The sequence below is a fragment of the Mercenaria mercenaria genome, chromosome 12 (assembly GCF_021730395.1).
Source record: "Mercenaria mercenaria strain notata chromosome 12, MADL_Memer_1, whole genome shotgun sequence".
Classification (NCBI taxonomy): Eukaryota; Metazoa; Mollusca; class Bivalvia; order Venerida; family Veneridae; genus Mercenaria; species Mercenaria mercenaria.
The window spans coordinates 26,015,891-26,026,697 of record NC_069372.1 but is presented as its reverse complement, the minus strand read 5'-3'; positions in this window follow the sequence as shown (position 1 = coordinate 26,026,697).

The following is a 10,807-nucleotide window of genomic DNA, read 5'->3' as shown; positions in this document are numbered from 1 at the left end:
GTAAGTATCTGGAATACTCTTTCAATGGACAATATAGCCACAACAACAACGTCAGTTTAAATTATTATAATTATTTATTAATTGATTATCTTTTGTACGTAAATATAAAATACTTATTTAACTTGAACACCTGTTTAAATAACACTTTACTCACACATAAATAATACTTGAGCAAATTGCAAGTATATATGTATACGGATATACAAAACTGAAACTAGAAACAATGTCAAAATGGTGATACCGTCACATAAAAAGCATAAAAAATGCCAACTATAAACATAGTAACACAAAATCCTTAAAATCTCGAGAAGAGTATTATAAAACAATTACAAATATACAAAGACGATTTATTCGCTCCAAAATATCACACAGACACATGGGGTCTGAAAAACATACCCCCTTGGCCAGACCCCCATGTTAGCTACGCCCATATACAGTATTGTACATTCCGAGACATAAAACAATCGTACATAATACATGTATAAAAGCTCACCCAGTTCGCAAACATGGTGTGGCGGGTGAACTTTTTAAAACGTGATCCGATGAAGACTATTTATTTTGTATGATTGTTTTATGTCTCGGGATGTACCATAACGTTAAAATATACTGTACAGGGGGTAGCAGATAATGTTGGCCTGGCCAAGGGGGATATGTTTACCAGACCCCGTATACAAAATGTAGTGTAGTATTTTTTTCCAATGTTACTGCAAAACAAAACAACGTTTTCTGTTAAATGTTTCCATGAAGAAACTACCGGAACTATCAACTACAAATGCGTCAGAAAGGTATATAGTAACATTTATTTAGAGTTCAATAATTAGTTTAAATTTTAGATGATGTTATTTGTTACTAAATGTTATGAACACTAGCAAATCTGGTACGGCAAAGTTTATCAAAGATACCTGGATCTGACATTCCCAGTACGTTCTCTAACCTATTTTTGTATCCGCTCATAAAACGAATAAACCGTTCTCCAAACATTCTCTAGCAAAGTATCCAAACATCTTACTTTTGTTCGAGTATCTCATTTGTGTTGTATTAGTGCACCAAAACCAACAAACAACCTCCATCCACAAAAAAAAAATGCTATACTGTTCACTGGGATTTTTTTATCTTTAGCCAATTTTAGAAATTTTATTACTTCATCAAATCCTTCCTCTTATAATACCGAGAAAACGTCTGACAATAAATTTTCATTAATTGCTTCATCAGTCATATTAACGGGGACTACGTTGTCTGTATTATGCAGCTCTTCACACTTGCAATCCAGTGTTCAAAAAGTGCTCTACATTGTCTTTACATATCACTGTTTTCCTCTACAGGTCCAAAAAATGATCTTGAAGACTTTAATCGAGAGTTATTGTATGTTGTTTTTTTTTTTGGAAGCGACAGGTGACCTAAATGCCTTTTTTCTTCAGTTTGCTGGATATAAGTTGTAGAGGGGATTCAGATGACGTAAGCAGTCTTTTTGTTTGTTTTCTCGCCGGTGATTTCCTGGCGCATTGCAGCAATTGGAAAGTTACTTTGATATTGATATTCTTGTTTTGCTTCTTTATCCACTCTTTTTCCCCAAGTGTCAGACTCCGTGTTTCTTAGGTTTTGCCATGTCTGTAAAAGAAAAGTATTCAAGATTAGAAAACTAAACAACTGCGCATTTTTGAAATAAGATTAACAGATTTTATGTAATTTTGAAACATGAAAGTCTTAGCGTGCTGACCTCCTTAAACATAAATAAAGATTGCAGTTCTTCTGAACGATCTTAAAAACTGAAAACCACGTTTGAAATAGTACAATAGATTCATTGTGACGCAAATTTGAAGGTAAATCGCCATTGGTGACACATGCACGTGTTGCGTATCAGACTGCCAACAGTTAGTACGTGTTGCGTATCATAGCACGTGTTGCGTACCATTTTAATAGTTTGTCTATTTTTTGCAAGAATTCACGAAAAATCATAAAGAAACACCGTGCATGGTTACTATATGATAAAGATTTAACAGTTACAAATTGAAACAAGTCCGAAAAACTGCAAATTACATAGGTTTTTGTGTGTAAAGAGTAATTACGTGTATCGTAACATTGCGTTTTTACAGAAATTTATCATCGGTTCGGTCAAAACCTCGAAGGTAACTCAGAAACTAGAAGAAACGTAGACAAGACACATACATTGCTGGAAAGAGCATTAAAATGCGCATAGACTGCGCTATAATAAGAGTAAAATAGATGCTGTAGTTTTTACTTACCTTTGAAAATTGGTAAAAAAGTAAAAAATCCGCCATGTTGATTTCCGTGTTCCGTACCATTTTGGGTCACGTGATTCCCCACACTGTCTTCACTGGGTAAATATTTTGATTCTTATAGATAATTAATGTGATGGCAACTGCTTGTAGAATTGGCAACATGGGCACAACAGAGATATTAACTTTATAAAACAGTGCCTTGTTGCACACTGAGTTTTTAGCTCGACTATTCGAGGAATAAGGAGGGCTATTACAGTCGGCGTCGGCGTTGCCGTCGCCGTCGGCGTCGCCGTTGCAGCTTGGTTAAAGCATTGTATGCAAGGTACTATCATGGCCATATATCAATACCCACTTCATTTATTGTATTGTCACTTCACACTAGCTTACCCAGTCATACAAACATCCAAGTTAGATAACTCTTGTGTGAATTTAATGCAAAGTATGGCCCTTTTTCGACTTGGACAATTTGGTTAAAGCTTTGCATGCAAGGTACTATCATGGCCATATATCAGTAACCACTTCATTCTATTGTTTTATACTTTGACACTAGCCTACCCAGTCATAAAAAACAATCAAGTTAGATAACTCTTGTGTGTATTTAATGCAAATTATGGCCCTTTTTCGACTTAGACAATTCGGTTAAAGCTTTGCATGCAAGTTACTAGCATGGCCATATATCAATAACCACTTCATCTATTGTATTATACCTTGACACTTGCCTACCCAGTCATACAAACAACCAAGTGAGATAACTCTTATGTGTATTTAATGCAAATTATGGCCCTTTTTCGACTTAGACAATTTTGTTAAAGCTTTGCATGCAAGGTACTATCATGGACTTATATCAGTAACCACTTCATCTATTGTATTATACTTTGACACTAGCCTATCCAGTCATAAAAACAACCAAGTTAGATAACTCTTGTGTATATTTAATGCAAATTATGGCCCGTTTTCGACTTAGACAATTTGGTTAAAGCTTTGCATGCAAGGTATTGTCATGGCCATATATCAATAACCACTTCATCTGTTGTATTATACCTTGACACTAGCCTACACAGTCATACAAACAGCCAAGTTAGATAACTCTTGTGTGAATTTAATGCAAATTATGGCCCTTTTTCGACTTAGACAATTTTGTTAAAGCTTTGCATGCAAGGTACTATAATGGCCATATATCAGTAACCACTTCATCTATTGTATTATACTTTGACACTAGCCTACTCAGTCATAAAAACAACCAAGTTAGATAACTCTTGTGTGAATTTAATGCAAATTATGGTTCTTTTTCGACTTGATAGTTTGGTTAAAGCTTTGCATGCAAGGTACTATCATGGCCATATATCAATAACCACTTCATCTATTGTATTATACCTTGACACTGGCCTACCCAGTCATACAAACAACCAAGTTAGATAACTCTTGTGTGTATTTAATGCAAATTATGGCCCGTTTTCGACTTAGACAATTTGGTTAAAGCTTTGCATGCAAGGTACTGTCATGGCCATATATCAATAACCACTTCATCTATTGTATTATGCCTTGACCCTAGCCTACACAGTCATACAAACAACCAAGTTAGATAACTCTTGTGTGAATTTAATGCAAATTATGGCCCTTTTTCGACTTAGACAATTTTGTTAAAGCTTTGCATGCAAGGTACTGTCATGGACTTATATCAGTAACCACTTCATCTATTGTATTATACTTTGACACTAGCCTACTCAGTCATAAAAACAACCAAGTTAGATAACTCTTGTGTGAATTTAATGCAAATTATGGCCCTTTTTGGACTTGATAGTTTAGTTAAAGCTTTGCATGCAAGTTACTATCATGGCCATATATCAATAACCACTTTATCTATTGTATTATACCTTGACACTAGCCTACACAGTCATACAAACAACCAAGTTAGATAACTCTTGTTTGAATTTAATGCAAATTATGGCCCTTTTTCGACTTCGACAATTTTGTTAAAGCTTTGCATGCAAGGTACTATAATGGCCATATATCAGTAACCACTTCATCTATTGTATTATACTTTGACACTAGCCTACCCAGTCATAAAAACAACCAAGTTAGATAACTCTTGTGTGAATTTAATGCAAATTATGGCCCTTTTTCGACTTAGACAGTCCGGTTAAAGCTTTGCATGCAAGGTATTATCATGGCCATATATCAATAACCACTTCATCTATTGTATTATACCTTGACACTAGCCTACACAGTCATACAAACAACCAAGTTAGATAACTCTTGTGTGAATTTAATGCAAATTATGGCCCTTTTTCGACTTAGACAATTTTGTTAAAGCTTTGCATGCAAGGTACTATAATGGCCATATATCAGTAACCACTTCATCTATTGTATTATACTTTGACACTAGCCTACTCAGTCATAAAAACAACCAAGTTAGATAACTCTTGTGTGAATTTAATGCAAATTATGGTTCTTTTTCGACTTGATAGTTTGGTTAAAGCTTTGCATGCAAGTTACTATCATGGCCATATATCAATAACCACTTCATCTATTGTATTATACCTTGACACTGGCCTACCCAGTCATACAAACAACCAAGTTAGATAACTCTTGTGTGTATTTAATGCAAATTATGGCCCGTTTTCTACTTAGACAATTTGGTAAAAGCTTTGCATGCAAGGTACTGTCATGGACATATATCAATAACCACTTCATCCATTGTATTATGCCTTGACACTAGCCTACACAGTCATACAAACAACCAAGTTAGATAACTCTTGTGTGAATTTAATGCAAATTTTGGCCCTTTTTCGACTTAGACAATTCGGTTAAAACTTTGCATGCAAGGTACTGTCATGGACTTATATCAGTAACCACTTCATCTATTGTATTATACTTTGACACTAGCCTACTCAGTCATAAAAACAACCAAGTTAGATAACTCTTGTGTGAATTTAATGCAAATTATGGCCCTTTTTGGACTTGATAGTTTGGTTAAAGCTTTGCATGCAAGTTACTATCATGGCCATATATCAATAACCACTTTATCTATTGTATTATACCTTGACACTAGCCTACACAGTCATACAAACAACCAAGTAAGATAACTCTTGTGTGAATTTAATGCAAATTATGGCCCTTTTTCGACTTAGACAATTTTGTTAAAGCTTTGCATGCAAGGTACTATAATGGCCATATATCAGTAACCACTTCATCTGTTGTATTATACTTTGACACTAGCCTACCCAGTCATAAAAACAACCAAGTTAGATAACTCTTGTGTGAATTTAATGCAAATTATGGCCCTTTTTCGACTTAGACAATTCGGTTAAAAGCTTTGCATGCAAGGTATTTTCATGGCCATATATCAATAACCACTTCATCTGTTGTATTATATCTTGACACTAGCCTACACAGTCATACAAACAACCAAGTTAGATAACTCTTGTGTGTGTGATTTTAATGCCAATTATGGCCCTTTTTCGACTTAGACAATTTGGTTAAAGCTTTGCATGCAAGGTACTATCATGGCCATATATCAATAACCACTTCATCTATTGTATTATACCTTGACACTAGCCTACACAGTCATACAAACAACCAAGTTAGATAACTCTTGTGTGAATTTAATGCAAATTATGGCCCTTTTTCGACTCAGACAATTTTGTTAAAGCTTTGCATGCAAGGTACTATAATGGCCATATATCAGTAACCACTTCATCTATTGTATTATACTTTGACACTAGCCTACTCAGTCATAAAAACAACCAAGTTAGATAACTCTTGTGTGAATTTAATGCAAATTATGGTTCTTTTTCGACTTGATAGTTTGGTTAAAGCTTTGCATGCAAGTTACTATCATGGCCATATATCAATAACCACTTCATCTATTGTATTATACCTTGACACTGGCCTACCCAGTCATACAAACAACCAAGTTAGATAACTCTTGTGTGTATTTAATGCAAATTATGGCCCGTTTTCGACTTAGACAATTTGGTTAAAGCTTTGCATGCAAGGTACTGTCATGGCCATATATCAATAACCACTTCATCCATTGTATTATGCCTTGACACTAGCCTACACAGTCATACAAACAACCAAGTTAGATAACTCTTGTGTGAATTTAATGCAAATTTTGGCCCTTTTTCGACTTAGACAATTCGGTTAAAGCTTTGCATGCAAGGTACTGTCATGGACTTATATCAGTAACCACTTCATCTATTGTATTATACTTTGACACTAGCCTACTCAGTCATAAAAACAACCAAGTTAGATAACTCTTGTGTGAATTTAATGCAAATTATGGCCCTTTTTGGACTTGATAGTTTGGTTAAAGCTTTGCATGCAAGTTACTATCATGGCCATATATCAATAACCACTTTATCTATTGTATTATACCTTGACACTAGCCTACACAGTCATACAAACAACCAAGTTAGATAACTCTTGTGTGAATTTAATGCAAATTATGGCCCTTTTTCGACTTAGACAATTTTGTTAAAGCTTTGCATGCAAGGTACTATAATGGCCATATATCAGTAACCACTTCATCTGTTGTATTATACTTTGACACTAGCCTACCCAGTCATAAAAACAACCAAGTTAGATAACTCTTGTGTGAATTTAATGCAAATTATGGCCCTTTTTCGACTTAGACAATTCGGTTAAAAGCTTTGCATGCAAGGTATTTTCATGGCCATATATCAATAACCACTTCATCTATTGTATTATATCTTGACACTAGCCTACACAGTCATACAAACAACCAAGTTAGATAACTCTTGTGTGTGTGATTTTAATGCCAATTATGGCCCTTTTTCGACTTAGACAATTTGGTTAAAGCTTTGCATGCAAGGTACTATCATGGCCATATATCAATAACCACTTCATCTATTGCATTATAACTTGACACTAACCTACCCAGTCATACAAACAATTAAGTTAGATAACTTTTGTTGTGCTTAGAAAATCCTGGTTAAGTATTTGCGTGCAAGTTCATATCTCCACAACTACTGGAGATATTCACTTGGAACCTCACAAATGTCTTCGGGGTCATAATGTAAGGTCACTGGCCAAGGGCCATTACTCTGACTTGTATTTTAGCTGAATTATGCCCCTTTTTGGACTTAGACAATTTGGTTATCAAGGTTTGCATGCAAAGTGCTATATCAAGGCCATATATCAATAACAAATGGCAGCTACATAGAAATGGCAGCTACATAGAAATGGCGTTGATAGTCGAACGTGGCGTCCGTCTTGCGGCGCTCTTGTTTTAGGATCGCGTTAGCAGTGCCAGAGTACCTTTAATAGATTAAATCTACAAATATGACTGTCGAGAGCCTTAACTAAGAAACTGATGAATGAAATTTAATGAAACTTAAAATTAACTTACATGTAGATCACTAAAGAGTGGTGTGCTTTTGACAGTCAGTCTGTACATCTGTCTGGATCTATAACTAAATACACTTATGGATATAATTGCATTATTATTTCTTGCGTTCTTCGTATTTTTATGAAATTACTTTGATTGTTCAAATGCTTGATGGATTTTGCTTTTTGTGTTTTGAGAAGAAAGTGACCTGGACCAGGGAGCACAGGAAAATAATGATTGACAGCTATAGTTAGTATACAAAGGCCATATGGGCACAAAAGAGACATTAACATAATACAATGATGTAACTTCAAACGTCTTTGGCAGGGGATACAAATTTTCATAAAGTTTTCTTGTTTCAGCTATTTTGTGTGATAATGCATTTTATAGCCCCCCTTCGAAGAAAGGGGGGTATATTGCTTTGCACATGTCGGTCTGTTGGTCCGTCGGTAGACCGGACCTTGTCCACACAACAACTAGAGAACCCTGGGGCCTAGTGACCTCAAACTTGGTAGGATGGTTGGTCATGACAAGTAGATGACCCTGAATGATTTTGAGGTCAACAAGTCAAAGGTCAAGGTCACGATGACCTTTAATGCAAAAACCTTGTCTATTCAATAGCTAAGAACCCTGGGGCCCAGTGTCCTCAAACTTGGTAGGATGGTTAGTCATGGCAAGTAGATGACACCTATTAATAATAATAATAATAATAATGACTTTATTTTACGAGGCAAACATATTTGGTCACCAGTCTTACATAGGCCTATTGATTTTGAGGTGCAGGTGACCTTCAATGCAAAAACCTAGTCTTTTCAATAACTAGAGAGGGCTGGGGGCCTAGTGTCCTCAAACATGGTACAATGTTTGGTCATGTCAAGTAGATGATCCCTATTGATGTTGAGGTCAAAGGTCAAGGTCACAATGACCTTTAATGCAAAAACCTTGTCCAGTCAATAATTGGAGAACGCTGGGGCCTAGTGTCCTCAAATTTGGGAGGATGGTTAATCATGATAAGTAAATGACCCCTATTGATTTTGAGGTCAAAGGTCAAGGTCACGATGACCTTTAATGCAAAAGCCTTGTCTGATCAATAACTAGAGAACGTTTAGGCCTAGTATCCACAAACTTTGTAGGATGGTTGGTCATGACAAGTAGGTGACCCCTATTAATTTTGAGGTCAATAAGTCAAAGGTCAAGGTCATGGCAACCTTTCATGCAAAAAACTTGTCAGATCAAAAGCTAGAGAACGCTAGGGCCTAGTGTCCTCAAACTTGGTATATTGGTTGGTCATGACAGGTATGTGACCCCTATTGATTTTGAGGTCAAAGGGCAAGGTTACCGTGACCTTTATTGCAAAATATGTTTGATCAATAACTAGAGAATGCTGAGGCCTATTGTCTTCAAACTTGGTCGGTTGGTTAGTCATAACACTGATGCGACCCCTATTAATTTTAAGTTCAACAGGTGAAAGGTCATAGTCATAGCAATAGTGTCATCTAGATAGGGGTCACCTACAGCTACAGCTATCTGTATAATGTGCTAGTGACTTGGCTGCCGTCAGGGGTGGGGGGCATACATGTTTTGCAAACATCTCTTGTTAAATATTGATTTGTTTTTTTACAGGATCATTGTTCTCTTGTTTCTCTGGTATCTTGAGTCACTCAGTTATTGTCAAGATGTAGACTGACATCACTTACTGTTAGCAGGAAATCCAGTCTTCATTCTTTGGGCAGGTTTTTAGCTCAGCGTGAGCTGTTAGTATGGGGTAGGCTCTCAGTCGTCCGGCGTCGGTCAACATTTTGCTTGTTACCACTCCAGAGGTCACATTTCTTAAGTAATCTTCTTGCACAAAGTATCTTTGGCCACAAGATCTCGGATGAATTTGATAATGAACCAGATTGGCCAAGTAACACCAGAGTTATAAGCCCTTGAATGGTCAGTTTATCTCTCTCTCTCTCTCTCTCTCTCTCTCTCTCTCTCTCTCTCTCCCAGATTAAAGAAACGGCCTACAAAATAAACACCCTCTGTCCGTTCCTAGATATGCGATTAAATAGTTATGATAATTTGTCGTAAGTAATGTCGTGTTATGCGGCCTGTGTCACACTTTGCATATTATTTACAAGTAAATGAGATGAGAATATTATAGTTATCAATTTATTCATTATATACAGAATCTTCCGCACATGTTATGAAAATTGTACCAATTGATATTTTTCGAGCTCACGAAGGCGATGCCATATATAAATTGATCATTGTCAGATTGTTCATAAGGTTCAACTTTTAAATTGTTAACTGATTTATGCACCATCCCTGCAAAAGAGAAACACAGCACAAAGATATAACTATTGTTCTTAGACTACGGCACTACTATATTGAATTAAGGAACATAAATACGTTACATCTTAACAGGTTACGTGTAAAAACCCATTACAATTTTCAATGGTGTAAACACTTTATGTCCAGAATATTTTCAATCTCTGTAGTAAAAGATAAAATACTACATACATGTACACACATATTGAAAACACCAAGATTAAAGAAGAGAAGGTAAAGTATGTAGCTTTTCGAATGTGAAGGTGTGCACACATTGTGTTACAAAGTGTACAGTGGATAAATAGAAAGTCTTTGTTAGGCTCAGGCCCTAAATGTATGTCATGTCCGAGTAAATAGTTAGTTTACTTACGATTTTGTTGTCGTGTTTATGTTTTTTGTCTTTTGTTATTTATGTTTTAAGTTTACCTGTGTCTGTTTCAATTGAACTCTGTCCAATACAGCATCTTTTGCTATAAAAGTTGCTTTTTGTTCTCCTATGTTGTATTATTTTAACTTCGCATTTCCTGTTTTATTTACCTTTGTTTATATGTCTTATTTGCAGAATTCAATCTTTGTCTAAAACAAAATCCGTTGGGTTTTATTTTTGTTCCTTATATATCAATATCCAACTTTAAATAAATTCTTGTATCAAGTGTGGTGTAGCGGCCATCTGTACTTGGACTCAAATACCAGATTCGGTCTTTTTGGACCAAAGAGTTCATTCAATGTTACGATATAATCGAGTTCTGCTTAAGCCTTACCCTACTAAATTTCTATAATGAACCTGTCCATCTTCCAATTTGGACAGTACCATTAACTGATAAAAGGGATGCTTACCAAAAAGATACTGGCTGAATAGCGAACAGTGCAGATTATAATCAGACTGCATGGAAGTGCAGGC